This window comes from Suncus etruscus, chromosome 3 (genome assembly GCF_024139225.1).
Source record: "Suncus etruscus isolate mSunEtr1 chromosome 3, mSunEtr1.pri.cur, whole genome shotgun sequence".
NCBI classification, from domain to species: domain Eukaryota; kingdom Metazoa; phylum Chordata; class Mammalia; order Eulipotyphla; family Soricidae; genus Suncus; species Suncus etruscus.
This window is the reverse complement of record NC_064850.1, coordinates 136,662,751-136,690,698: the sequence shown is the minus strand read 5'-3', so window position 1 is coordinate 136,690,698 and position 27,948 is coordinate 136,662,751. Positions and strand designations below refer to the sequence as shown.

Sequence of the window (27,948 nt, the reverse complement as noted above, 5' to 3'; positions counted from 1 at the left end):
CTCACTACAGTTTTTTTCTGTCTTTAAAATTTTTATAGTATTTATATCGGGGGCCAGAGAAATTGCACAGCTTTTAAGACATTTGCTTTGCATGCAGCTAACGTAGGACGAATATGGAAGGCATGTGATTTACCACTAAAGCACATTCTAGATCATCTTCCTTAATTTTGAAAGGATAATCATTCTTAAGATTCCCAAACTTCTTTTAAGAAACAAAGAAGTAGATCAAGATTTGATGACTGATTTCCAATTTCTTGCATCATAGTCATATATATCATCTTCATTGCCTATGGGAGACAATAAAAACCAAAACAGCATAACATTTAAACTACATTAATCTATTTAGGATTGAACAGAGAGTTCTTTCTGTTTCTTTTTGCAGAATTTAAAGGATATCTTAATTGCAGTATCCAGGTTGCTTTTATATACATATCTCAAAAATATTATTTAATATTCTCTTAACTGAGAATGTTATATTAAAATTGTAACAATGATTACTTTTATATTTCCCATTGTAAATTTTGAAAATGTTTTATATAGTAGATAAACGCCCTTTGACCTATGCAAAATCAAAGATTACCAGCTACCGAAGACTGACATTGACAGTCAAGACTGGGCAGACTTATTACAGTGAGACCACTAAAAATGACCATAGCCTAGGCTTCGGCCTAGGATCTGTACAAAAACCAAGATCTCCAATCCCAGAGGTTTGACTGTGACAACTGTGGAATAAAACCTCTGGAATCATAATGTAAAAACTCTAATCCATGTTTTGTCCTAGGATCTGTGCAAAAATCAAGACCACCAATTATAAAAGACTGATTACAACTACAGTGATGGAAAAAAAAACTTCTAGAACTATAACCTATAAAGAAAGACTATACGTAGGCTTCAACCTATGACCAAGGACCAAGATCTCTAGTTAGAGTGGCCTGATTATATCATCCGCAACTGAGCAGAAAGTTACCTGGCACCATAAAAAGACCTTGGGTGTTGCATTAAATAATTAACGATGGGGCTGGATGGTGGATGATGCCATCCAGCCCACATGGCTCTGCAACCTCCATGCAGCCGGCGAGTTCCAGGCCCAGGTGAAATCACTCACACACAGGCTTCAGGAAGAATCATCTTTATTTATGCCCTAGCCACCACAGGTGTGTGGCCTATGTCAACCTTTTAAGCATTCAGCTATATTTTGCTAGCCCTGCATCTTATCTCCTGTAAGCCATCTTCCCTTTGGGCTCCATGCGGCCCAAAGATCCAAAAGCCAGGAAGCCAAGCCGGGCCAAGAGAGAAACGGCAAAAGGGCAAAAAAGCCGAATCCCTTTCGTCCCAGGCTTATCTAACTTTTTCCCGACCCCTCCCAGGAATGGGAGGTCTTGCAGGTAGGGTCACACCTATTATCCGGTTAAGACCCCTCCCAGAAATGGGTGGGTCTTAGGGTACACCACACTTGGGCTGTGAAAAAGAGTGTGTACAGAAGAGCCTGTAGTGGTTCTCAGGAGATTACGCTTCAAGTGCGGAGAAACCCAAAATTTCTTAGGCCAAGGGAATTCCCTTTCTAATTTCCCAATACTTACCATGCCTTTGGAATAAAAAAAAAAAAGTAGCACAAACCTTTTTATGTAGTTGTTGGTTTGGGTTTTTTTTTTGACTTTTTTTTTGTCATTGTTGTTGTTTTTTGGTCTGTTTTTATAGTTGCTGGCTTTGGTTTTTTTGTTTGTTTGCTTTTGTATTGTTTTTATTTTTGTTGTCATTGCTTTGTTGTTTTTGTTTGTTATTGTTTTTTGTTTTATTATCTTTTTCTTTTTTCCTTTTCCTCTTCTAAATAGATATTTATAACACCTAAACACCTAGAAGGACTACTGCTAGTTTCTGTTTTTTTTTTAAATTATTTTTCTTTCCCTTTTTCTTTTCTTATATCTCCAACAGAACCATATTACTTGAATCACCTTGTTAAGCCTTATAAATTGGGGGGGGGGGGATGGATAGTACCAGGTCCAGACACTCACATGAACATTTAATGGAAATAAAAAACGATCAGACCTGAATATCAACGCCAAAGTCAACACCAACATAATCTATACCCAATCTACAGTAAGATGTACAAGTGGAGACCAGTTACACTAGTATTCTGGGGGGTTAAGGAGAGAGATATGGGATGCATGCTGGGAACAGGAGAGGAGGGCGGAGAACACTGGTTGTAGGAATCCCTGATTCACTGTCACTATGTGACTTAAATCTTAAATCTTACTTTGAAAGATTTGTAATTCACTTTGGCCACAGCCACAATAAAATTAATAAAAAGTAAAGTAGATAAAATATCACAAAGAAAGGAATTTAGTTTAAAATAATTCAGAGTATTTATAATCCCATATTATCACATAATGATTTTGATATTTGTTAAATTTTTATGAAAAGCTCTCATTTTGTAGGTGCATAACAGTTTGCTTCTAATAGACATTAAAGATCCTGTCTTCATTTACTTTATGCTCTGTTGGTGGATGGTGAAAGTAAGTAGACAGATCAATGTCAATAGCAGTAAATATTCAATATAATCAAGACTATTTACAACAAGCCCATGGCAGATATTATACTCAATTGAGACAAACTATAAGCTTTTCCTCTAAAATCTGATATAAAACAAGACTGCCCTCTCTCATCACTCTTATTTTACATAGTATGGAAATACTTGCGATAGCAATCAGGCAAGAAAAAAGATACTAAGGGTATAGAGATAGAATAAAAGAAGTCAAGCTCTCATTGTTTATATATGGCATGATACCATATTTAGAAAATCCTTATGAATCTATCAAAAATATTTTAAAAACAATAGATTCATATAACAATGTAACAGGCTACAAAATTAACAGGAAAAAGCGATGGCCTTCTTATAAACAAATAATAATAGATAATAAATGGATATTAAAAAACAATACCATTAACAATAGTGCCACGGAAAGTCAAATACCTTGGAATCAACTTAACAACTGAGGTGAGTTACCCATACCAAAAAATTACAAAATACTGCTTTAAGAAATAAATGAGAAAAAAAAAAAGAAATAAATGAGGATTCAAGGAAATGGAGACACATGCCCTGTTCATGGTTTGGGGGAATTAACATCATTAAAATGGCAAAATTCCCCAAAACATGGCACAGATTTAATGTAATTCTGCTAAGTACACCTCTGACATTCTTCAAAGAAGTGTATCAAACAATCCTGAAATTTATTGGGGCATTAAACACTCATAATTAGCCAAAGCAACCCTTAGACAATACAATATGGGAGGCATAACTTTCATCAATGTTAAATAGTATTACGAAACAATAGTCATTCAATAAACATGGAATTTGAATAAAGACAGAGCTTCAGATCAATGGAATAAACTTGAGTATTCAGAGAATGTTCCCCAGACATATAATCAATTAATCTTTGAGAAAGGGGCAAGAAATGCAAATTGGAGCAAGGAAAAACTCTACAAGTGGGGTTCAGACATTTGGTCAGCCACATGCAAAAAGAAAACTCATTCCTCCATGTAACACTGTGCACAAAAGTCAAATTCAAATGGATTAAAGACCTTGTTATCAGACCCTGAACCATAGGTATATAGAAAAATACATAGGTAAAACTTCCATATATCAAATTGTGTTCCATCTCTTTTTATATTTTAAGATATAGTCAACTATTTCTAAACTAACTAGCAGTAAATTTACTAACAGTAAATTGGGTTGTCTATCTTGAGTGACTAAAGGAAATACTCTAAAAGGGTTTTAAAATTGCTCATGTCTTCTATGGTATAAGGGGAAAAATCTAGTGAATTCTGCAAGGAAGGAAATACCTGAGGTGACTCTTAGCACCATTCAACAGAGCTGGAGAGACCTTGTCGGTTACAGACAAGCTTTGTGCCAGACCAGCTGCACAACTTATAGGATTGCTGTTGTCTGTCCACACAATAGTGAAGACAAAACCCAGTATAACCTTGCTTTTTCTTATCGCTGGCAAAGAGTTTTTCATTGAGTTGAGGTTTTGTTTGTCTGGCCAGTGGTAATGGCATTTGACTGTTTCCTTTCCATATCCAGAAACTAAAATTATAGCACTAGATACATTAGTTTTTAAAATAAACAACTTTTCAATGTAGCTGCCAGATTTGGGGCTGGCCAGAGGTTTAGCCAGCCAGCAGTATATCAGCAGTATAAATAAAGGCACAGTGATGGAAGAATTTTATATCAGTAGCAGATACTGAAAACTGGTTATACTCTCACTGCTAATGGGACCTTCTTCTATGAAACGGAAACCATCTTTTTCTTTCTCTCTATTTGGTAATTTTTGAAGAACATGTTAAAATGTTACTTTAGTAAGTGCTTCAATAAGAAGACTTCTAGCAGACATTCCAGAGCTAACTCCACCTTTATAAACCCAATGAAGTATATGACCTATAAAGTTCATATTGCTCTTTAAAGGGGGGAGGGGATGGTGACATTGCAATTTCCCAACTCTGATCTGAAAAATATTTTAAAGGGAAGTAAATCAAGATCTTAAGGAGAAGAATTTGTGTAACAAGAGGGAGGGACACAAATTTGAGGGAATTTGGCCACACCGTGCAGTGCTCAGAGGTTATGTCCAGCTCTCCAATCAGGAATTACACCTGGCAAATTTGGGAAACCATATAGGATGTGGGATTGAATCCAGGTGAGCTGATTGTAAGGCATATGCCCTCATTATTGTAAATTGCTCTGGTTCTAGTGCAGAATTTTTATATTCAGAAGACTATTGAGAAGGCAGTTATAAATTTAAAGTATTCAAAGTCACCTCAATAGAACTCCACTTAAATTACTCTGAAAAGGGATCAGAATTTCCCCATTCTAAAAAAGTGTTCTCTCTCTCTCTCTCTCTCTCTCTCTCTCTCTCTCTCTCTCTCTCTCTCTCTCTCTCTCTCTCTCTCTCTCTTCCTACCTAGCACTTCCCTAAATTTCTTTCAATAAAAACTCTTTGCTTTAAAAAAAAAATGGAATGGGCCCGGAGAGATAGCACAGCAGTGTTTGCCTTGCAAGCAGCCAATCCAGGACCAAAGGTGGTTGGTTCGAATCCCGGTGTCCCATATGGTCCCCCATGCCTGCCAGGAGCTATTTCTGAGCAGACAGCCAGGAATAACCCCTGAGCAATGCCAGGTGTCCCCCCCCAAAAAAAAGTGGAATTTGGTTTCTACAGAGTCTAGGTTCTTCATAATTATACAAATTAGGAATGAGGTGTATTGTAAAAGCCAGTTTTTAAGAGCACCATTTTAAGTAAATCTCGTCCTTTTATGACTCATTGCCAAATCTTTCCTCAAAAGTGATAGGAAAATGGATTGTACTAAGCACTGGTCATTTATTTCAAGTTCAGGAAGAAAACGTCTCACATTTGTCAAATGGTTGTTACTGGAAATGACTGTCATTAGTGCCATATGCCAACTTCCAAGGTAATGAATGGTGGCTACCAGGAGCTGGAGATGGAGTGTATTTTACAGACAATAGATTAAAGAAATCTAGTTTTTTGAATTAACAATCCCAGTATCTTTCCTTTTTGAATACAATTTGCCTTTATTGATGCAAATATTTGTTCATAGTTCTAATTCAAAAAGTTTCTTTATGTTCATTAAATCCCTATATATTCATAGACTGAAAACTTCCCAGAGTTCCTGTATTGCCCTCTCTACTTTTGCACTGAATTTTAGCTATATCACCATTAACAGAGTTCTTCCTCAGATAATGAAGACCAGTTGTCCAATTGGAGGAAAGTAAAACAATATCTGTTGTCAATTTAGCCCTTAGCTTCTAAGTCTGCCCTCTGAGTATACCTAACTTGTCTTATGAATAACAGCATCAAAATATTTGCAAGCAGTTATCTAGCTTTGCTTCTTCTTAGTCTACTACAGATTAAACAATTGAAGAATTCTGGTGATATCATTGGATCATTTTCTTTTGAAAGGTTTTTGCATCCTATTGCACCCAAAGGAAAAATCAAAACCTACATCATGATATTCTCCTCAGTTCTTTATAATATTGTAGACTCATGTTTACAGTGGTGCTAAGTTTTTTGGAATTAGTAAAGACCAAAATATTAGCTGCTAGATGACATTAGAGTCAGTGACTTTCATTATAATCCTCAGTACATAGTGAATTGTGATCAAAGCAGTTGGTTAACTTTTCTGTGGCCTCAATTCCTGTATCTGTAAAATTGTTATAGTAGCAGTCTCTATGTTATAGAATATATATAATATTTTAATAAAATGAATTAAGATTTATAAAGGCTTTCAATATGCCTGGTGCATGTAGTTTGGAGAGAGAACTATTCAAGAAAATGGACTTTTTCATTTTTTAAACATGGATAAGAAAAAGTTAAAGAATGGGCCTATAGGACAGAAACAGTAAAATACTATTATTGAATCAGATCTTTATAGGATTAAAGTTTAACATAAATGAAGCTTTTTCTTCTTTTTTATTAATTTTTTATTTTTAATTATGAGAATGATGATGCAGAGGACAAGGTAAAGTTACAGTGGAAGGACAATCACCCATAAACAGAGTTCTCAGAAGAAATCCCCTTGCTGACGCCTAAATATTGAACTTACAGTCGAAGAACATTAAGAAAAATAAGGCAGAACCCATGTACAATTACTTTGTCCACAAGTCCCCAGATTGTAGTACATTATAACATTTCTTAGCAGTACACAAAGCAATCTAAAGCCATGAGATTTATGTGACTCCTTAAAAATTGAACGCATAGTATTTTTTTATATTTTCATGCACATGCATATTAGTTTAAGTTAATATCAAAAAGTTTAAGAGGTTGTTTTTTTTAAGGGTTAGAGTCAAAACAGCACAGTAAAAACGGTGTTAGAGTGACAAATATTGTTTGCATAGGTCCACCAAAATATGGGGGACATGGAAAGGAAAAGCCTTGGTCTAAATATAAGGAGATCCTACCCCTGAACTCTAGGCTCCAGGCAAACTAGTTTATTCAATCCAAGTCATTGTCTGTAGTGCCAATACAGTTTTATTTTTCACACAGTCTCTATTGTTGGCATCAGGTTTCTGTATTAAAGATCCTGGAATTTGCACATCCTACATTGAAGTCAGGCTGGTGTAGAGTATCCTCTAGTTTCACCTCACAATTAAGGGGCAATACAGAAAGCCCTGTCCAGTAAGCAGGTCATTGTTGTTGTTAAGTATTCTCAGTGTTAAGGAAAGTCTCTTTTGAGTAGATCAATGTAAGAGCAGCGGTAGGGTCTTCCCTGGTAGAGGATTGCCTCCAGGTGATGTTATAGACAACCTTGGATGTTTCGTAGATGTCTTCCCTAGATCAGGAGTGAATGGAGAATGCCCATTCTTCTGAGGCCTGTGCCAGGTCTTAATGTCAATGTTCAGGGTGTAAGGTCCCATTGCACTACAAGATGTGTGTTCCCATCTCTATTAGATAAGAACTTATTTGTATGTATAGTATTTTCCCGTTTTAATGTGCCTATGCAAACAAGAAATAAAGCCACGTAGCGTTATCAGAGTATATGGAGGCGTAAGAACACATCCAACAATTCCCATGACTTGGTTCAAACATAAGCATTAAACTGAGGGACTCTTTCACCAAATTCCCTATTGAACAATTCACAGAGAGAAGAAAAGATAAAAAAGGGGGGTTTATTGTCACTATATAAGAAAATATTCAGCAAGATCAAAGAAAACACACACAAAATGTTGAAAAGACATACGTGTCCTTTTTTATGCCTTTTGGAATAGTGGGGGGGGTGTTATCTCCAGGGCACCACTTTGGTCAGTGACTTAGGACTCTACAGTACTTAAGTTAAAATGGTTAAATGTAGAGTAATGATGATAGGGGGTGAGAAAGTTAAAGAGAAAAACTATCTTTTGTAGGGGTGTGAGAAAGAGCAGAGTACAAAATGGACATTCTGCATACATAAAAGCATAATTCAATGATAGTCAGTACTATTAATGTATCTTGTACTATTAATGTATCTTGAAAATATAGACTGGTAAGAGATTACCAGTGACTGCTTCAAAAAGCTGGGAGGCCGGAAGTTCAGAGCCCAGCCCAGACCCTCCCTAAGGAGCCGAAGTTCCGCCAACTCGCTGGCTTACCCAGGCATGTGGCCCGGGGAAGCCCTGGAGATCTGGAGCAAGGCGGTAGAGGGATGCTGGGGTCACCCAAGTCCCGCACCCCCCCCCAGGCCTGGTTAAGAAGGCCTCTGGCATGGCAGAGGCCTGCTGAACCCCATGCTCCCAGGAAGGAAAGAGATCCTTCAAGAAGCTGGGAGGCCAGAAGTTCAGAGCTCCGCCCAGACCCTCCCTAAGGAGCCAAGTGGGGAATGGGGGAAAGCCCAGGGTACCTTCAAGCTCCACCAAGGGACCCACCTCGCTGGCTTGCTGCCTTGCTTTTTTCTTTTGTTTGTTTTTTTTTTGTTTTGTTTTGTTTTTTAGGTTTAGGTTGTGTTTGTTATATCCAATAAGCCAATCATATACTTTAAAAAAGAAAATGATCAATAGTATAATGCATTTGCCAAAAGTAATTTGGGGCATGTATACGTGTATTTACATACACACACATATATACATATACATATAATTATATAATGTCTACAGTTCTTCATTTTATGTTGATTGCAGAAAACTCAAATTACCTATTGAAATTTATGATTTTCCTTAAATATAAGCAAATACTTTCTGTAATTTAAATGTGGAAATTAAAAATATTTTTTGGTGATTAGTGTGGTGGAATTACATTAGTTCCTTTTTATACTTTTTGTGGGAATCCAAGCACTACAAGTCTCTTAGGACTTAAGGGCACTGGGATCTACAGTGCTTGACATCTGCTCTGACCATGTCCACTCCCTCACTAAGAAGCTGAACCTCTCCCTCAGACCTGGAGGCATATTGGCTGCTTCTCACTTTTGAACTGGGAAATTACAGTAGTTTGTCCTGCTGGAGGACTTAGAACATAACAAGTTGTCGATAAGTGCTCAATAACTTTCCTTATAAAAACAGTTTAATAGAATCTTGATGGTGGCATTTAACAGTTAATGAAGTCACAAGTGACCTTAATAGGCAGGGTTTATTTTATTTTAATTTTTGAAATAGTTACCTCATGTCATCAGTTCACCTAAATTAGTATTCAGGAAAGGTTCTTTACACAGAAATTGTGTGCTTAATCAGGGGTGGTCAGATGAAGTGTGCATGAATTTCTTTCAGATGCGTGTGCATAGAGAAGCAGTGTAATTCCATCATGTCAAATAGATGACGAAATTGAATGTTTCCCTGGCATAAAGTATGTGGTATATGGAGCAGGGTGCCTTCATTAGATGCATTCTAGAACAAGTTGAAAGGCAAGGAAGTAGGAAAAGCACAAACGTGAAAACCTTCATTTCTTTAACATTAATTCTAGAAATAAAATGATATTCCACATCAAATTTATACTTGACTAGAATATTGAGAAAAAGATAAAGCATACATAATTAAAAGGAATGTTTAAGAAGTTGAAATTATTAACATCGAATGTAAGCAAAAGAAAAACAGATTATGTATATTTCCTGTAAATTGGTAAAGATCTAAAAAGCGTTAAGGAAAGTAAGTCAGAGGGAGAAGAGCAGCAAATACTAGATAATTTTACTCAGTTATGATACCTAGAGACAAAACAAGGAACTAGACAGTATTGAACAATGACACAGCCTTGTCTTTGAGTTACAGAGTTTCTGATCAGAGGTAGGAGAGGTGGGGTGGAGTAATAATAGGAGCATAGGTGACACACAGACAATGAAGAGGGTCTTGGCAAGAGGAAGTAAGTGTGTACATCAATATCTTAGCTTTATATTATTATATAATTATATTTGTATATATACTATTATAATCATATTGTCTGAACTATATATATATTTTTTGGTTTTTTTTTTTTTTTTTTTGGTTTTTGGGCCACACCCGGTGACTCTCAAGGGTTACTCCTGGCTATGCGCTCAGAAGTCGCTCCTGGCTTGGGGGACCATAAAGCTAAACAAAAATATGTGAGAGTGACTCACCCCTCTTCACTTTTTAATGTTTACTTTTGTCTCTGAGTACACAGTTTGTTATTTTGATATGTATTCAGCAAACTTGCATAATTACTGCTCTAGTTTTTCACTTGTAGATCCCTTGATTGGAGGCTCTTTCCCCCCACTTCCTGCTTGCTCTTTCACCCACTTTCCTGTTTGATGAAAGGCCCTTTCCCTTCCAATTTTAAGTAGCCTGCCTATTTTTTAACCTCTTAAAATCTTGCTGTAGCTTTTTCTAATATAATTTTATTGCATCTTTTTTATACTGCACTATAAAATGTAAATGGAACTACAAATTAAGGTGTGTTAGCCACCAGGTTAAATATAATGCCTGGTATGTAATAGCTGTCCAGACATATTTTCAAATGGTTGGATGTAATCAAGAGAGGTTATTAATGATGGCATGAGTTGTAAAGTGGCAAAATTAGAGATAGATTGAAATATTTGTTAATTTTTTGCATCAAGGTTCTGAATCTAAAAGGGAAACAAAATAGTGAACCATAGTGCTTAGAAACAAAAGGCCCATCCATCTGGGGAAAGGACACTAGAAGAAGGGACATGAGAGAAGATATTATTAAAGAAATTAGTGAAATGATCTGGGAATTTAAGCCCACTTTTCACCTATTTAAATTTATTTGGGAGCTATTTAGAGGTTGAAAACAAGCAGTGGTCCAGATTAAAAAGCATCCATATGGTAAGTTTTCCAAAAGGCAATTTGAGTTTCATATTGGGCTGAAACTTCAAGCTGAAACTAGAAACTTCAATCACATCCACAGTTTTTCCCTAGAAGCTTTTTATCAGTCTTTAAAATACATTGTTTTGTGGAGACTTGAGAGAAGTGGGTAGTGAAGAAGGTAGCCTTGAGAAACAGAGTTTCCACCACTCTGCTTGGCCCATCTCGGTCACCTGGGTAATGTTTTGCCTGGGTTAGCACTGGTGAAGTTGACTATGAAAACCTATGTATATGCATGCTAACATCCCAGCAACACCACATAGCAACCATCAAACTGTGCATTAATTTCATAAACTATAAAAGCAAGCTTGTTTTTAGCCCAATAGGAACTCTTGGTATTATCTAGGCCCACAACTGTGGAAAATACATAATATAAACAACTGTTTCTAGGAAAAGTATGTACTGCTGATTACCAGCAGCTTATAACATGTAAACTGTTTTCTGGTCTTTGAAGTTTTCATTTATATTAATGTCATTGCTTCCAATGAAGACCCTGAAGGATAGATATACTTGGGAGGATTTATTCATGATTCTCTACTTTCAGAACTATCCTTTTCATTAGACACCTATTCTCAAAAGCAATTTTTATTTTGCCTAAAGTTCAACTAGCCCTTTTACTCTAGTTTTATTTCCTATACAGCTTAAGTTTTTTATTGATCTTTCTTAATACAATAACTAGTAACAAGAAAAAAATTGTTTTATTCCTGACATAACTAGCCTGAGGTTTCCTATGCCAAATACAGAATCAATAATCTCAGAAATAGAGGATTAAGCACAACAATTTTAGCATTGGTATTTTGGTTTGCTTTATGCTACAGATACTATAAAATGCTCCCAGAAACCCAGTAATTATAAAAAAAAAGATATTCTTTGAAAGTGGGATTACTTTCTACTATTTATAGTATAGTTACAGATTATAATTTGTAATTCTACAAATAGTTAAATTTTATTAAATTTTTCTTCCAAAAACTTGTTATACTAATTTTGAGACTTTTTGAATTTAATCTTTTTAAATAAATAAATTATTTAATTGAATCAATTATTAAATGCATAGTTACAAAGTTGTTCATGATTGAGTTTCAGTCATATAATGTCCAGCACCCATCCCTTCGTCAGTGAACATTTTCCACCATCACTGACCATAGTTTCTCTCCTGCCTTCCCCAATGCCCTCTCCTCTGCATCAAATATTTTCCTTTCCCCTCTTAAGAGAGTAATTTTACAAAAAGATTATGTTAGGATTATAGTATGTAGAGTAATTTGAATTTATTTTATGGCCAAAAATAGTCAGCTATCCCCAGTTTTTTAAGGTTCAACTTAGAAATTAATGTCATTTTCATGTTCATAATTCAATAATAATTTTAAAATATGGGTATAGCATAAGTGAACCAATTCAGAAGAACAACTAGCTTATCTCTGGACTATTTGTGATCATCATAAACCATACTGTTTATTAATGTGTGTTAACAGGAAACATTTTATTTCTTTTACGAAGATAAAAGATGCCTTCTATTTGTAGAAATCTCTTTTTTTTTCTTTTTATTCTTTTTTTTCTGACTAGCCATGCTTGTCCTGGCCACCGACAGTTTATTAATTGACTGTCTTCTGAAAGGAAGCAGTTGTTATTTTATGTTATTTTATTATTAAGATCTTTATTTAAGCACCATGATTACAAACATGTTTGTAGTTGGACTTCAGTTATAGAAACAACACCCTCCTTCACTAGTGTAAATTAGAACCACCAATACCCCCTTTCTCCCTCTTCCCCCACCCCCTGCCTATATCTGAGACAGGCATTTTACTTCTCTCATTCATTCAACTTTGTCATGGTAGTTCTTAGTGTAGTCATTTCTCTAACTGTATTACCACTCTTTGTGGTGAGCTTCATATCATAATCCAGTCCTTCTGGCCCTCATCTCTATTGCCTTTTATTTACTTATTTATTTATTTATTTTTGGTTTTTGGGTCACACCTGGTGACGCTCAGAGGTTACTCCTGGCTGTGCACTCAGAAATCGCTCTTGGCTTGGGGGACCATATGGGATGCCTAGAGATCGAACCGCAGTCCGTCTTTGATCAGCAGTGTGCAAGGCAAACACCTCGTCTTTGTTCTACCGCTTTGGCCCATCTCTATTGTCCTGTAGTGATATCTTTCCTTGTCTTTGTGTCTTTGTGTGTTTGTTTCTCTCTCTCTCTCTCATTCTCTCTCTTTCTCTCTCTCATTCTCTCTCTCTCTCTTTCTCTCTCCCTCTCTCTCACACTCTTACAGAAGATAATCTGAAGACGTTTGGAATAGGATATACTAACATTGATTATATATAACATAAAGGTATATACAAAGTGATCTAACAGTGGGGTTAAACAGGAATCGAATGAATACATGTGTAATACATAAAACTTCAATGGATATATTTAATTTTAGAACCTACTAAAATTGTTGATAGATATATGCTTATATATTATATAGACCTTTAAAAGGAACAAACGGTAGAATGAATCATAATTCAGTTAATACCTACACGATTTGCAATGTTCCTGAAACTTTATAGTTACATACATAGGCTTTTATGGTTAATTGATGGGTAGTGAACATGAAGGTTTACAAGTAAAAACATTCCTTTTTACTTTATGGAAAAAGCAGCTGAGAATAATTAAGAGCAACTTTCTTGATGTCACACAATGCTGATTTTAGACAATAAGTGGTCAACTTTAGTAACTCCCTCAATTAGTAGTATTTAATTTTAAAATATATCTTAGTTACAATTTTATTCTATTTAAAGTCTAGTAATAACCCCATTTAAAAATTACTAAATTTAGTTGCTATCCTTAACAATAAAATGGGGGCTCAACAAATATTCATTACGTTTCTAACCTCCCCTTAGTGAAGAAGCTACTAGCTTTTACACATTTTTAAATTCAAGATATTCCTTTTTTTTCTTTTTTTTTCTTTCCTATGTTTTAAAAATAAAGGTTTATGAGTACTGGCCTGGTTGAAGGGCCTCAGAAAACAATGATTGTGCTACTGCCCAAAACACCTCAAAAGCCAATCAGGTAAACAATCACATGCTCTGGTCCAGGTTCAATCCTTGGCACCTGATGGCTTGTGACCCCACCACCATCACCATGCACCTCCTGACACTACCCCTTTAAAACCACCCATTTTGAGTGTAATCAAAGATCAAGCATTTCTTCAGATGGTGGTAGCCAGATACATCAACTAAGAGCAAAAGACTAATTTTGTGCTCATCACTACTTATCAGCTGAACTATGTGATCAGCATTGTACTCAAGATATTTATTGAATGAAATATACACATTCTAGCCTTTAGACCTTCTTCCAAATTGTGTCAAACTTTATTGAACATCCTAGATGAAGTTTCTTTTGATTGTAGAAGAGGATAGTTGTCTTTGCTCTAGGGCTGGCTGGAACTCAAATAGTGATGGTAAGAACATATCCACTTCACAATCAGCAAAGCCCCTCAAAAATGAAAAGCCAAGATGTGGTTGACATTCTCTTTCTATGAGTTATATGAATCTGTGGCTTTCTTGAAATGATTCCCAAATACAAAACCTTTGGAAGTCAAAAGTATGATTGACAATAAACAATAAGTAAGTACCTTTACATTATTTTTGAATGCTTTGTTCAAAAATTCCAATATTACTTGAAGTTTAGGAATTGGGTAAAAATAATTCAGAAAATTTGACTCTCTTGGTGCTATACATTATTGTGAATTATTCAGTGTATGCAGTATAACAGTGTTCATCATTCATAACACTCTGGGGTTCTGTGGGGGCATTCACAGTTTGTATTACACCTTCTAGTTTCTTTTATTGAGCTGCACCTTTCAGTGAGGCCGTTGGTTGAGATGGTCCAGCTCATCACATAAACAGGAATATTTTCTGCAGCCCTAGTGTATATTGCAGCTGTGGTTAATGCCATAAGTGTTTATGTCGTAAGTGTCTACTGCTGCATGGATACCTTCTCAGCAGCATCTGGGAAGTTGCAGTCTGCCAAAACCTTAATAAAGTATGTAAGTCTTGGAGTCAGCATGAAAACAAAATCAAGAATCTTTTTTTTCTCTCTTCCCATTAATGCATTCTAATTAAGCCATCAGGTGGGACTGAAGGACTAATGTTGTAAAAGTTTCACAAAATGGAAATGAGCAGTGACTTTGTACATAGTCGTGTATTACTCTGCATCTTTTTCTGCTTTGTACTTCTTAGTCTATTTACATACATTTCCCTCTTTGAATCACAGCTGGCGAAGAGACGTTTTTGGGTAGTAAAATGAAAGACAAATTCATGTTCTAAGGAAGGTGGCAAGACATCTCTAGTTCATTACATAAGGCATACTTTGGCTGTTATAATGTTAGATATAGAAGTCACCTAGTTTTGGTATAGGCTTAAACTATGATGATATTAAGATCAGAGACTTGATGTGCTAAATAATTTACTCTAAGTTTTCTACATTTATTCTTGTAGACACCACCATTGAACTTGCAATAGGGTCTGGCACATATGTACTTTTTAATTCTTTAAGACCTGGAGAATAAAAAATTAAATGAATTAAACTCCTTTCTTTGCAAATGGGAATGAAGAATGCTCAATAATGCAGAGAACCCATAATCGAACAATTTGGTATTCATTCATAACATCATCCCTTTGAGAATTTTCATTGGTATATGAATAGTATAACTATCCATGCAGCCTCTCTTCTTGGGAACACTATATTTCTGTTTCTCTTCCCTCAGTCCTGCTGTGTTTTAGATGGATTCTATGAAACATTTTCTTATGTTATACTGTACCACTGAGTCAGAATTCACCTTTCTTCCTTGGCATTGAAGATTTTTTGATTTATTTGGTAGTTCGCATTCGTTTTTCATAAAATGGAAGGGTTGGTTTTTTTTTTTTTTGGGGGGGTCACACCCGGCAGCGCTCAGGGGTTACTCCTGGCTCCGTGCTCAGAAATCTCTCCTGGCAGGCTCAGGACCATATGGGATGCCGGGATTTGAACCACCGTCCTTCTGTGTGCAAGGCAATTGCCTTACCTCCATGACTTAGAATTTTTCCCTTTTCTTTCCTAATTCCTATTTGTATGAACTGGAACTGACTTTTCATGCAAACTCATGGTATTATTATGAAGAAATGTGTGCTTATGAAATTTTGTCTATCCCCCTAGACTATACATTCATTTTTTTTGTCAATTTTTCTTTCTTTTATTTTTCTTTGTTTTGTTTTTTCGGCCACACCCAGTGACGCTCAGGGGTTACTCCTGGCTATGAGCTCAGAAATCGCTCCTAAGCGTGCTCGCTTCGGCAGCACATATACTAAAATTGGAACAATACAGAGAAGATTAGCATGGACCCTGCTCAAGGATGACACACAAATTCGTGAAGCCTTCCATATTTTTATTAAAAAAAGAAAGAAATCGCTCCTGACTTGGGGGAACATACAGGACTTCTGGGGATTGAACCGTGGTCCATCCTAGAATAGCACACGCAATGCAGATACCTTATCATTTGTGCCATCGCTCTGGCCTACTGTCTCAATTTTTTAATGCTTTGTCTCTTGTCTTCATAATAAACTGTTTATTTGGCTAAAAATGTAATTTCATATCTCCTGTATGAAGTAAAGCATGGAGAATATTCTATATAAAAATTTCTATAGTTATGAGGCCTAAAAAAACTTTATATCAGCAGAAGTGCTACTTTAACTTGTGCTGAACTACTGGAAAACCACAGAGAGAAAAAAATTCTATAATTTGTCCAAGAAGGCTTTAATATTTATTTTAGTTCCTACTAAATATCTCTCCATTAAAAATACTAAAAAAATAAAAGACTTTTGAAAAGTTTCATATTTGCTGCACAGCTTAAATGAATATTGATTGCTTTTCAACTGGTTCAAATTTAAAACTCAGGGATTTTTCTCTATGCCAAGAGATTACTCAGACATTCTTATATGTGAATGTACTATTCTCAGTATTTATCAGTAAAATGCACGAATCTGAAGAAGTTTGGCTGACATCTAACTGTATTACATCAACCTCTCTTCATGACCTGAGAAAGCCAGAGGGCCTCTTCTTAGCTTATGACTGAACACTAGATTTTCCCCATCACACACAAAGGGATTTTGACATCTAATCATTTTCAGGACTTTATTTTCCAATACAGAGTTACCATGAACCCTTTTCTGAACTAAGAACTCAATTTTCAAATGGGGTTTCAAATTAAAAACGTTTTGCCAGAGATGTGAGACAAAAGGAAGCTCATCCACTACAGGTGGAAAAATCTGCTAGTTCAACCTCTTTGGATAATCCTCAAAAAAGAAAAAACTAACAATAACTAAGAATTTATTTTCCATGTGATCCATCCATTCTATTTCTGTGTGTCTACTCCAAGGGCCCTTAATTTGTAATTTAAAAAAATTTTTTGTGTTCCTGTGTTCATTGCAGCACTATTCACAATTGCCAAATTCTAGAAGCAATGCAGGTATATATGAACAAATAGATTTAAGAAAACTTGTGGTATATGTCCACATGCAATCAAGAAAAGATGGAATCATACAGTTTGCTGATAAGTGGATGGGAGTTGATGGTTTCATTCTGAGTGAAGTTAGTGGGATGGAAAAGGACATATCCAGAACTAAATATTTTATATAAGTTATAAGGAGGCACAGAAAAGGAATGATCAAAGACAACAGAAATTATTATTAAGTTATATAACTGAGCTTATCACAGCAGGAAGACAGTTTGTAGGGTTTGTGGGTCAGTTCAGTGTAGGACCCTCAGATATACGGTGGAGGCAATCAGGCATTGTGGTGGAGGGTGTGGAGTTGGAATTGTATACATGAAATCCTATTATTAACAACACTCTAAATCTCACTGACTAAAAATTAACAAATAAAAAACATTAAGAGTCAATGTTATTGTAACATTTGACCCAAAATGTAACACAAGGTACAATAATTAATTTTTTTTTTCAAAAAATTAAGGATGTGGGATGGGAGATGGGAGGAGATGTTACTTTATTGGTGCAGGGATGCTGACGCCAGTGGTGGCTATGTTTTTAGAACATCAGATACCAAAACTTTATAGTTGATAGTGTTATAAAAACAGAGCTAAATAAATATTAGGGAAAATTGTAAAGAGTAAAGAAAATAAGAATCCTGACCTCAGACAGCCTTGAAAAGTCAGTCAGATAACAATACTTGGAAAAGTGGCTATATGTCCCAGGAGAGAAAACGCAAAAGAAAAGGATGCAGCTTGACTCTTCCGACATGTGACCCATGACAAATGTGTGGCTGTCCATTGTTCCTTGTGGCTACTAAATTATATCAGAACCCAATTGAAAGCATTTTCTTTTTTTAACAAATGCAAATTGGATGGTGGTCATGCAGCATGGAATGCACATAGGTAACACACTTGGTTGGGGTGGAAAGTGTTTCCTCTATGCTTCTAGTTTCTTTGGCTAGTCTAAAAATGAAAATGACATAAGAGAGAGCTACGAGAAAAAATGCAGTTATTTTAATTACACAGGGTAGGGCTTCCCAATGACATAAAAGAACTAAGGGGATTGAATCAAAGTGAGCTATATATTTTATTTGCATCAGGAAGAAAGGGGCAAGTGTCTGGAACATCAAAGACAAAAATGCAATTTTCAGGAACATGAAAGGAACAAATACTTGGTATGCAAAAATTGCTGAGCCATGTAGAAGAAAGGGCCTAGAGAGGATTTTGATCACAGGCCTGGCAAATTTTTTGCCATCTACCACATTTAGCTTGCTCCTTCTTGTTTTCTTTTTCTTCATAGTCAATTCAGATCAGAGATCCCTTCTTGAAGCAGGCCACTGTCCAAATTACATCTGACAGTTAAGGGAGTGGTGAAGGAAGAAATGCTTCCTGATTTGGCTGGGTCTTAATTACTTTCTGATTAAACAGCCCACATACCAAAGTAGTTTATTTGGGAGTGAATTGCTCTGAAACTCTCCAATTCAACACTGAAGTCTTTTCAGTAAAATCTCAGAGGAAATAAAGATTCTTTAATGGGTTTCAGTTTATATCATCTAGTCAATTGACATTTAACATAGGGTATATCTACTGCTAATCAACATTTTCTTTTTTCAGCTAGAATACTAACCTTTATGTAATTACCTTTTTGGGAGATGTTTGTGAACAGAGGGTAGAATGCCAGTGCAGAAAATTGATTATTTGCATACAATCTTACTGTCAGTTAATTTTTATTTTCAATTATATAATTTTTCTAAAGGCAAAGTATTGTTAGGATTATGGAGAGGATACTTTTAAACATCATGTGGAAGTCCAATAGTTATTGAGAATCTAGCCAGTGGAAGAGGGTATGGCTAGCTTAGAATGAGTGCAAGATAAAAATCAACTTCTGTTTAAAGTTCATCACATGTACTCTTTAGCTTATATTTTATACTTTATAAATTCTTAAGTTTAACTCTTTTCTTCTTAAACAGTCTCTGTTTTCTAAATAGAATACATGTGGCATGTTTTTGGAAATAAATAGTCTAACTTTCAAATTAAAATTTGTTATATGTATGACCAATGGTGAGTAATTTTTAGATGTACATGCAACATTGTATATATGAATATATCATTTGATCACTGTTTATGTTAAAAGTTAAGAACTATAAATTCCCTAGTATTCTGTATAAGTCTCACCATCTGTTACTTAACTTTATATTAGTGCCTGTTCAAGGAAAACAAGAACTAAGCTCTTATTGCAAATTTATGTCAATTATGTATCATGGATTTTTCTTTTTCAAAGTTTTTATCAAAGTGCCTATCAGTGTTTATGTAATTTATATAAGCAAATGTTACTATTTGGTACACACTTCTGGTGATCATGAGCTTTTAGTTTAAAGAAAGCCACAAACCATTCAAAGGAACTCTTAGGCCATAAAACATACTCTGAGGAATGTAAAAGTGAAAACCTTCTTACAAAACCATGTATCTTTCATTAAAATACTTGTAAATTTTCTGGTAAGTGGAAAAAAATGGAGTAACTATATTTTATTATTTTTATTTTTTGTTTATTTTGGGGGGGGGCACACCGAGTGACACTCAGGGGTTACTCGTGGCTATGTACCTAGAAATAGTTCCTGACTTGGGAAACCATATAGGATGCCAGGGGATCGAACTGCGATCCATCCTAGGCTACTGCCGGCAAAGCAGATGCCTTACCACTCCACGCCACCCCTCTTGCTCTGTATGTTTTATTACTTTTCCAAAAAAATCAGTGGATTTTATTAGAGAAAAAGTAGTTGTTTTTAATGAATTGTTGCTGATTTTTGTATTTTATCTTCTGAGCATTACTTTATTATGTGTGGCATACATCTGGTATCTTTCTCTTTTGGCTCTTATTGAAATAAAAGGATTTCCTACATGTGATTTGTGTTTTCATGTGAATTTTTATTTAAGGAATATTCTCAGAAAGTAGGTAAACTATAGAAAAGATTTAACTTTTTTTTCTTTTCTTTTTTTTGGTGATACTCAGGGATTATGCATGGCTATGCACTCAGTATCAATTTTGGCTTGGGGGACTATATGGGACACTGGGGGATAAAACCACATACCATCCTGAGTCAGCAGCGTGCAAGTCAAACACCGTACCACTGTGCCACTGCTCCTGCTCCTGAAAAAACTTACATTTCTTTTGAGTTTGACCTGAATATGCATGCTATGTCTTTCCAAAGATAATTTTTGGAGATAACACACACTATCAATAAAGTATATAATGCAACTAAATTAACTGAAGAAAACACAGGTTTTTTTAACCAATTTCCAAACCGAAAAATAGAAATAATACTGTAGCTTATTTCTTTATGTTTTGAATCCCACATTTTTTAAAAGTGTCTGTGTGTATATAAACAATGAAGATGAGAAATTGAACTTTGATTATTTTGTACAATTAATTGTTTCAACTACCTTGAGTTTTGCCTATATTGCAGCATTATTCACTTAAAAACAGTTCTTGAGAGATTTGTGTTAGTAAAGATTACTAGTTTCCTACAATCTGCCACTTTATGCAAGAATACAAATGGTGGGAATAATTGTGCATCCCATATTTAATTCTCATTTTAGAGATACCCTGAAGGTGACAAGAATGTAGCTCACTTGGAGAGCAAAGGTGTTGCATGTCTGAAGCTTTAGGATCAGTTTCCCAAACCCCATGACCCACCCACCTCCTAAGAAATTAAGATGCTTGGCTAATCATACTCTTAAGGTGTGTGTCCTAATATCTTATGTGCCCATGTGACAGTTTATCTGTAGTCTGGTGTATCATTATCATCTGACCTGCTGAGATTACAAGAATTTCATTTTTGGATTTTGAGGATTATTTGACTCTGAAGAAATAGAGGAAAATGACCATTATGCTTGCATTCTGTTCAAACTATTTTACGAATTAATAAAATAGTTGTATAGGGATCGGAGAGATAGCATGGAGATAAGGAATTTGCCTTGCATGCAGAAGGACAGTGGTGTGAATCCTGGCATCCCATATGGTCCCCTGGTCTGCCAGGAGCAATTTCTGAGTGTAGAGCCAGGAGTAACCTCTGAGCACTCTGACCCACATAAGCCAAAAAAAATAGTTGTATACTACTGAACTGCATAATTTTATAGTTTCATAGTTATAGTTTTAGAATTTAATATAGAAAATTATTATCTGTGAATTAAATATAGAATGATATTGTGAAAATCATTTATCTTAGTTACCAGTCCCCTCCTAATCCCTAGAGCGAGATTTTCTCTCCTACTACACATCAAGACTTTCCTCTCAACCATGAATTTTCAGAAGGCTATGACCTCACATTATAGCCTGTGGTAGATCATTTGATCGCACAAAGCTGTGAGCCACTAGATTATTCACTTTGGGGTTGAAAGCTGATCACATCCATACTTGGTTGCAGACTGAATTTGTTTGTTTGTTTGTTTGTTTCATTTTTGGGCCACACCTGGTGATGCTCAGGGGTTACTCCTAGCTATACTCTCAGAAATCACTCCTGGTTTGGGGACCAAATGAGACGCTTGGGATCTGTCCTAGGCTTGCGCAGGCATGGCAGACGCTTTACCACTTGCACCACCACTCAGGCCCCAGGACTGAATTTTTATCATTAAAATTTGCTATTAGTTTTCCCATTGATGTATCTCCCATATATATCTTTATGTCAGATTTTCATCGCCAGTCATGCCATGAAACTTAAATGTAAGTTATCTAGATATAATTTTATCTAAGCATTTTTAAGTTTCAAGTCAACCATTGGACTAATATTTTATAGAAGACTTTTTTAAAAAATCTGAAGTTTAGTTTATGCAATTTTCTGGATAAATGAAATACTTAATGCAACTTTGCAGGAAACTCCAATTGATTTTACTTTGAAAACAGCTTTAAAATTATGGTAACTGGAACTATTTTCTATAGTCAACTTTCATAAGAAACTTACTGAAAACAAATAGATCACAATTTGGGGGGGGTTTGGGGCCACATTCAGTGACACTCAGGGGTTATTCCTTGCTGTGCACTCAGAAGTCGCTCCTGGCTTGTTGGACCATATGGAACTCCAGGGGATCGAACGGCAGTCCATCCTAGGCTAGTGCGGGCAAGGCATATGCCTTACCACTTGTGCCACCACTCAGGCCCCTGTAATGTACTTTTAAATCAAAGTTTCAGGACATGCTTTTGGGCCAAAGTTAAAGGTAGCACATTATTTCAAGCATTTAGATTGTTTATAATCATGAAAAACATTGCCAATCCTTAAATATTTCTTAAGTTCTATCAAGCACCTGGCTTTGTCTTATATTAGTTTGATGTTGTTTATAATTTTCTGGAAAGAATAAAGTAAACATGTTATGTAATAACTGTATTTAACCAAATATGCAATTAATCAAATGCTTTTTCACAAATTCATGACTTACATTTCCTACTTATTGCATTCTTCAAGGATGACTGCAGGACATGCCCCCCTTTCCAACCATTCCTTATTGCTAACTTGTCCCCATCGTTTTTTTGTTTTCCTGAACCCAGAGTTTTTTGTCTCCCTTCAGCTGTCTTTCATATGAAAGACTTACGAAATACCTCCCCACGGGCCAAACAGATAGCATAGTGGTGGGGCGTTTGCCTTGCACACAGCCGAACAAGGACGGATGATGGTTCGAATCCTGGCATCCCATATGGTCCCCCATGCCTGACAGAAGCAATTTCTGAGCAGAGAGCCAGGTGTAACCCCTGAGCACTGCTGGGTATGACCCAAAATCATTTTAACAAAAAAAGAAAAAGAAATACTCCCTTCCTGTGTTTTCTACTTTTGCTCACTCCTTCTCCCTTCTCTTTAGTTTGTCAAGAGTACTATCACATCAGACCTGGAACTAAATATTTTCAGTGCAACATCATCTATTTTCAATTTGAAATATCACTACTTGTCAATCGAAAAGTCTGATTTATTTTTTCTAATTTATTTGTGTTTATGCACTGTGATTTACAAAGTCATTCATAGTTGAACTTTAGATATACAAAATTCCAACACCATGTCAAGTTCCCTCCATTAATGTTTCCAGATTCCCTACCCTTATACCCTACCTCTAATTTGCTATCTTGAAGGCAAATTCTTAAGTCGATTTTTAAAAGTTTGGATCTCATAATTTAAGAGTCTATATTTCTTAGAAAATTTTGTGTTTTGTTCAAGTCTTCAATTTTGGTAAAATGATTTTTATTTATTATTGTTTACAGTATTTTGGAATGTTAAGAATTTAATATCACACTTCTAAGTATATATACATAGAAACACACGCATACACACACATATCACCAATGACCAAAGTTTTAGGGTCATCCATCATGAATATGATTGTTTTAATCACTTTTCTGACTCCTTCCTACCCTTTCAATTTAGTAAACATTATATTTTCATCAATCTATAAATTAAAGTTGTATTTTCCTAGGTCATTAGCTTTACTTGTTCATATTCTACTTGAATTAATCATAATTATCTTTATGTCCCTCACTCTAATAATTTAGCATCATTACCTTAAAATCTATCAATTTAGCCCCAAAATTTACTATTTCATCTTATTTAATGGCCAACCATATTCTATTGAGAACGCATATAATAGCTTCCTTATCTAGCCATTTGTTATTAGACCTTTAAATGGATTTCCTGCTTAGCTATTATGAATAATACTGCTTTGAGAATAGGGTTACAGATATCCTTTGAAGTTAGTGTTTTTATATCCCTTGGATATATGTCTAGAAGTAGTATCGTTGGATCATATATAATATTTATTTTACCTTTATTTTAAGAAGTTTCCATAATATGGTTAAACCTTGACTCTTTGATGAATATTAAAAGTTATTTTCTTTCAAGAATTAAAAATAATGTAAAGAAGTCACAAAAAACCTAGAATGGTATAACTTCTTGATATTTGAGTATTTCATCACCAACTTCTGTGCCAGGTCACTTGTTTATCTGCCTGGCAGCTCCTGAACTATATAAAAATACTTCCATTTTTATTTGCCTGTGCTGGCAAAACCCCCCACAACTTCCACGAATTATTAGTCCTTTCCTGACAATTATTTTGAAGAAAAAAACAAAAACATAAGTATAGTTTTCAGTGACTCTGGATGTCTGAGACATTTTTGGTGAAATATTGTTTAATTAAATGAAAAAAAAAAAAGACTTATTTGATTCCCAGCTTTACCAGCTTAATATGAAACCTGTAGGGAAAATTAAGTTGCTTATTTCTTTTTGTGTTAGAAATTAAATAGCAAACCAACTGATTATTAATAATAATAAATTAGGAAGCATTATAATGTAATAATCAAAAGAGCATTTAGTATTTTTAGTAACTTTAGGAAAAATTAAAATTACAAATTAAAAGGAACCTACTAAACATGTGATCTGTCTTTATTATATTAAGAAAAAAGCAAAACCCAAGAGTAATTTGTCTAAGTCAATGTAGAGGACTAGAGGCAGAACTGTACTTGGAACTAATATGACTGGTTTCAAGTAACAGGCAAAGTTCTGCGGTTTTAAACCACTACTACATAAAAATTACAAGAAATAAAAACAATCAGCCCTGCTCCATCATTCATTGGTTACATATTACTGTATTGCTTCTGTCTATGTATATTTGTTCAGATTGAACTCCTCCTGGGTGTACTCAGTGTTAAAACAAATTAATGTAGGAAAATCCTTACGTTTTAGATGAAGATGATGTGAAAAGGAGCTTGATGACAGAAAATTTCTACTCGAGAGACCCTTATCCTTAAATATTAATAATATGTAGAAATAACAGCATAATAAAATAATTGTTTGCATTCCATATTATAGTTAAGTTGGACAAGGGACAAATGGCATGAAGGATAATTAGAAAAGAAAGATTAGGGCCCAGAGAGATAGCACAGTGGCGTTTGCCTTGCAAGAAGCCTATCCAGGACCAAAGGTGGTTGGTTCGAATCCTGGTGTCCCATATGATCCCCTGTGCCTGCCAGGAGCTATTTCTGAGCAGACAGCCAGGAGTAACCCCTGAGCACCGCCGGGTGTGGCCCAAAAAAAAGAAAGAAAGAAAGATTAAGAATGAAGCTTCTGCACCTCAAAGGAAATAGTGCCCAGGATACAAGAGCCACCCACTGAGTGGGAGAAACTATTCACCCAATACCCATCAGATAAGGGGCTAATCTCCAAAATATACAAGGCACTGACAGAACTTTACAAGAAAAAAACATCTAACCCCATCAAAAAATGGGGAGAAGAAATGAACAGACACTTTGACAAAGAAGAAATACGCATGGCCAAAAGACACATGAAAAAATGTTCCACATCACTAATCATCAGGGAGATGCAAATCAAAACAACGATGAGATACCACCTCACACCCCAGAGAATGGCACACATCACAAAGAATGAGAATAAACAGTGTTGGCGGGGATGTGGAGAGAAAGGAACTCTTATCCACTGCTGGTGGGAATGCTGTCTAGTTCAACCTTTATGGAAAGCGATATGGAGATTCCTCCAAAAACTGGAAATCGAGCTCCCATACGATCCAGCTATACCACTCCTAGGAATATACCCTAGGAACACAAAAATACAATACAAAAACCCCTTCCTTACACCTATATTCATTGCAGCTCTATTTACCATAGCAAGACTCTGGAAACAACCAAGATGCCCTTCAACAGATGAATGGCTAAAGAAACTGTGGTACATATACACAATGGAATATTATGCAGCTGTCAGGAGAGATGAAGTCATGAAATTTTCCTATACATGGATGTACATGGAATCTATTATGCTGAGTGAAATAAGTCAGAGAGAGAGAGAAAAACGCAGAATGGTCTCACTCATCTATGGGTTTTAAGAAAAATGAAAGACACCCTTGTAATAATAATTTTCAGACACAAAAGAGAAAAGAGCTGGAAGTTCCAGCTCACCTCAGGAAGCTCACCACAAAGAGTGATGAGTTTAGTTAGAGAAATAACTACATTTTGAACTGTCCTAATATTGAGAATGTATGAGGGAAATGTAGAGCCTGTTTAGGGTACAGGCGGGGGTTGGGTGGGGAGGAGGGAGATTTGGGACTTGGGTGATGGGAATGTTGCACTGGTGATGGGTGGTGTTCCTTTTATGACTGAAACCCAAACACAATCATGTATGTAATCAAGGTGTTTAAAAAAAATTATGCATTAAAAAAAAAAAGAACTAGGTTAAAAAAAAATAATTAAGAGTTTTTTCACCCCCAGTCTGTACACTTAAATGCATGTTTCTAAATTTAATAATTGTAGTTTTATGCAATGCTTAAATCCATGTTGCCTCAATAATTAACATATATCTTTGATGTGAATAGGCATATAATATATCTTAATCACTTTGTTACTTCTTCTGACTTCATTTCTTTACATTGTTGGCCATTTATAAAAAAAAAAAAAAAAGAATGAAGGAAAGACAAAAATTAACTCCAACATATGATGATGAGTGAGAAGTAATAAAATGTTGGTTCTGGGATTCTTAGTATTTCCAGCCGTCAGTTTACTACTTGTGGTATTTTTGAAAAGATTGAATTAGTGATATGTTATGAGCTTAGTAACTGGTAAGATAATTAATATAAGGAATTTTCATTTCTATAATTTGGGGAGAAGTTTCCTGTTTCTTTTGTTTTAAATTAATCATTTTTTAGTACCATGACTTATAATACTTTAATAGTAGGGTTTGAGGCATAACACAATCCAGCACCACAACCATCCCCAAGAGAATGTTTACTTCTCTTCAACATTGTCCCATTGTCACTCATTTATGTCCTTTTCTCCCTCCTCCAATGGCTAATTTCAATTTCAAAATACTAGAATTTTTTTAAAAAAATGTTTTTTTTGTTCTATCAAAATATGGATGCTCTATGCAAAATTAAAAATTACACTTTTATTTCTTGTATTTGGTATTCTGTACAAATCTCAAACTTAAATCTAGACAAAAATAAAGTAAATTTTGAGTAGTTATAATTATAAGTACCCATTGTTTATTTCTTCCTTATAACTAGAAGGACAACTAAAATCAGAGTAAGGAAATTCTCAAAAACCGTTTCCTTACTTTCTTGTTTCACCGCTGCACAGAATCCCTTCCTCCTACACAAGCTCTTGCCATATGTCAGCAAAGATGACTATAATGACAAATTTATGCCTGGGCTAATATCAGCCTGAGTCTCTAAATGGTGGGCAAGAGAACTTTTGACAATAATAAAATGAACAAGTCATTTTGACCTGCTTTAGTTCTCACATGTTCATCATTGTGTGCCATTGTCTAGGAATTTGCATCCAAGATTTTATGGCCAGGGTAGGGAGGTAATACAATTAGAATCCCCAATTGAGGCAACTCATTGACCTAGAAGTAGTTCCAAGAAAAAGAAATTACCAAATTACCTGTAGATGAAGTAAGAAAGGAATATGGAACTAGTATAGGCCATAAGCCAAAGGGCAAACTGGAGAATGACTCTTTTTTTTTTTATCTTCAAAAGATCATTTGCCTATTGATTGATTTGAGCGGAAGTGGTGGTGTGCTTCAACACTAAAAATTTTAACATTGTTGTAAATATAATAGCTAGATTATAATAAAATAACTTTTAAAAATTTCCCCAT

General features: G+C 35.3%; 1 protein-coding gene and 2 non-coding genes across 4 annotated transcripts in view; 2 read left to right on the top strand and 1 right to left on the bottom strand.

Annotated features, from left to right (window-relative positions):
- PIEZO2 (piezo type mechanosensitive ion channel component 2) overlaps window positions 1-27,948 on the top strand; it is a 441,513-nt gene that overhangs the window by 166,914 nt on the left and 246,651 nt on the right. The window lies entirely within an intron of this gene.
- On the bottom strand, window positions 14,011-14,093 carry LOC126004999 (small nucleolar RNA snR60/Z15/Z230/Z193/J17). The gene has a single exon (XR_007494187.1). It is a non-coding gene; the product is annotated as a small nucleolar RNA snR60/Z15/Z230/Z193/J17 (small nucleolar RNA).
- On the top strand, window positions 16,108-16,214 carry LOC126005625 (U6 spliceosomal RNA). The gene has a single exon (XR_007494669.1). It is a non-coding gene; the product is annotated as a U6 spliceosomal RNA (small nuclear RNA).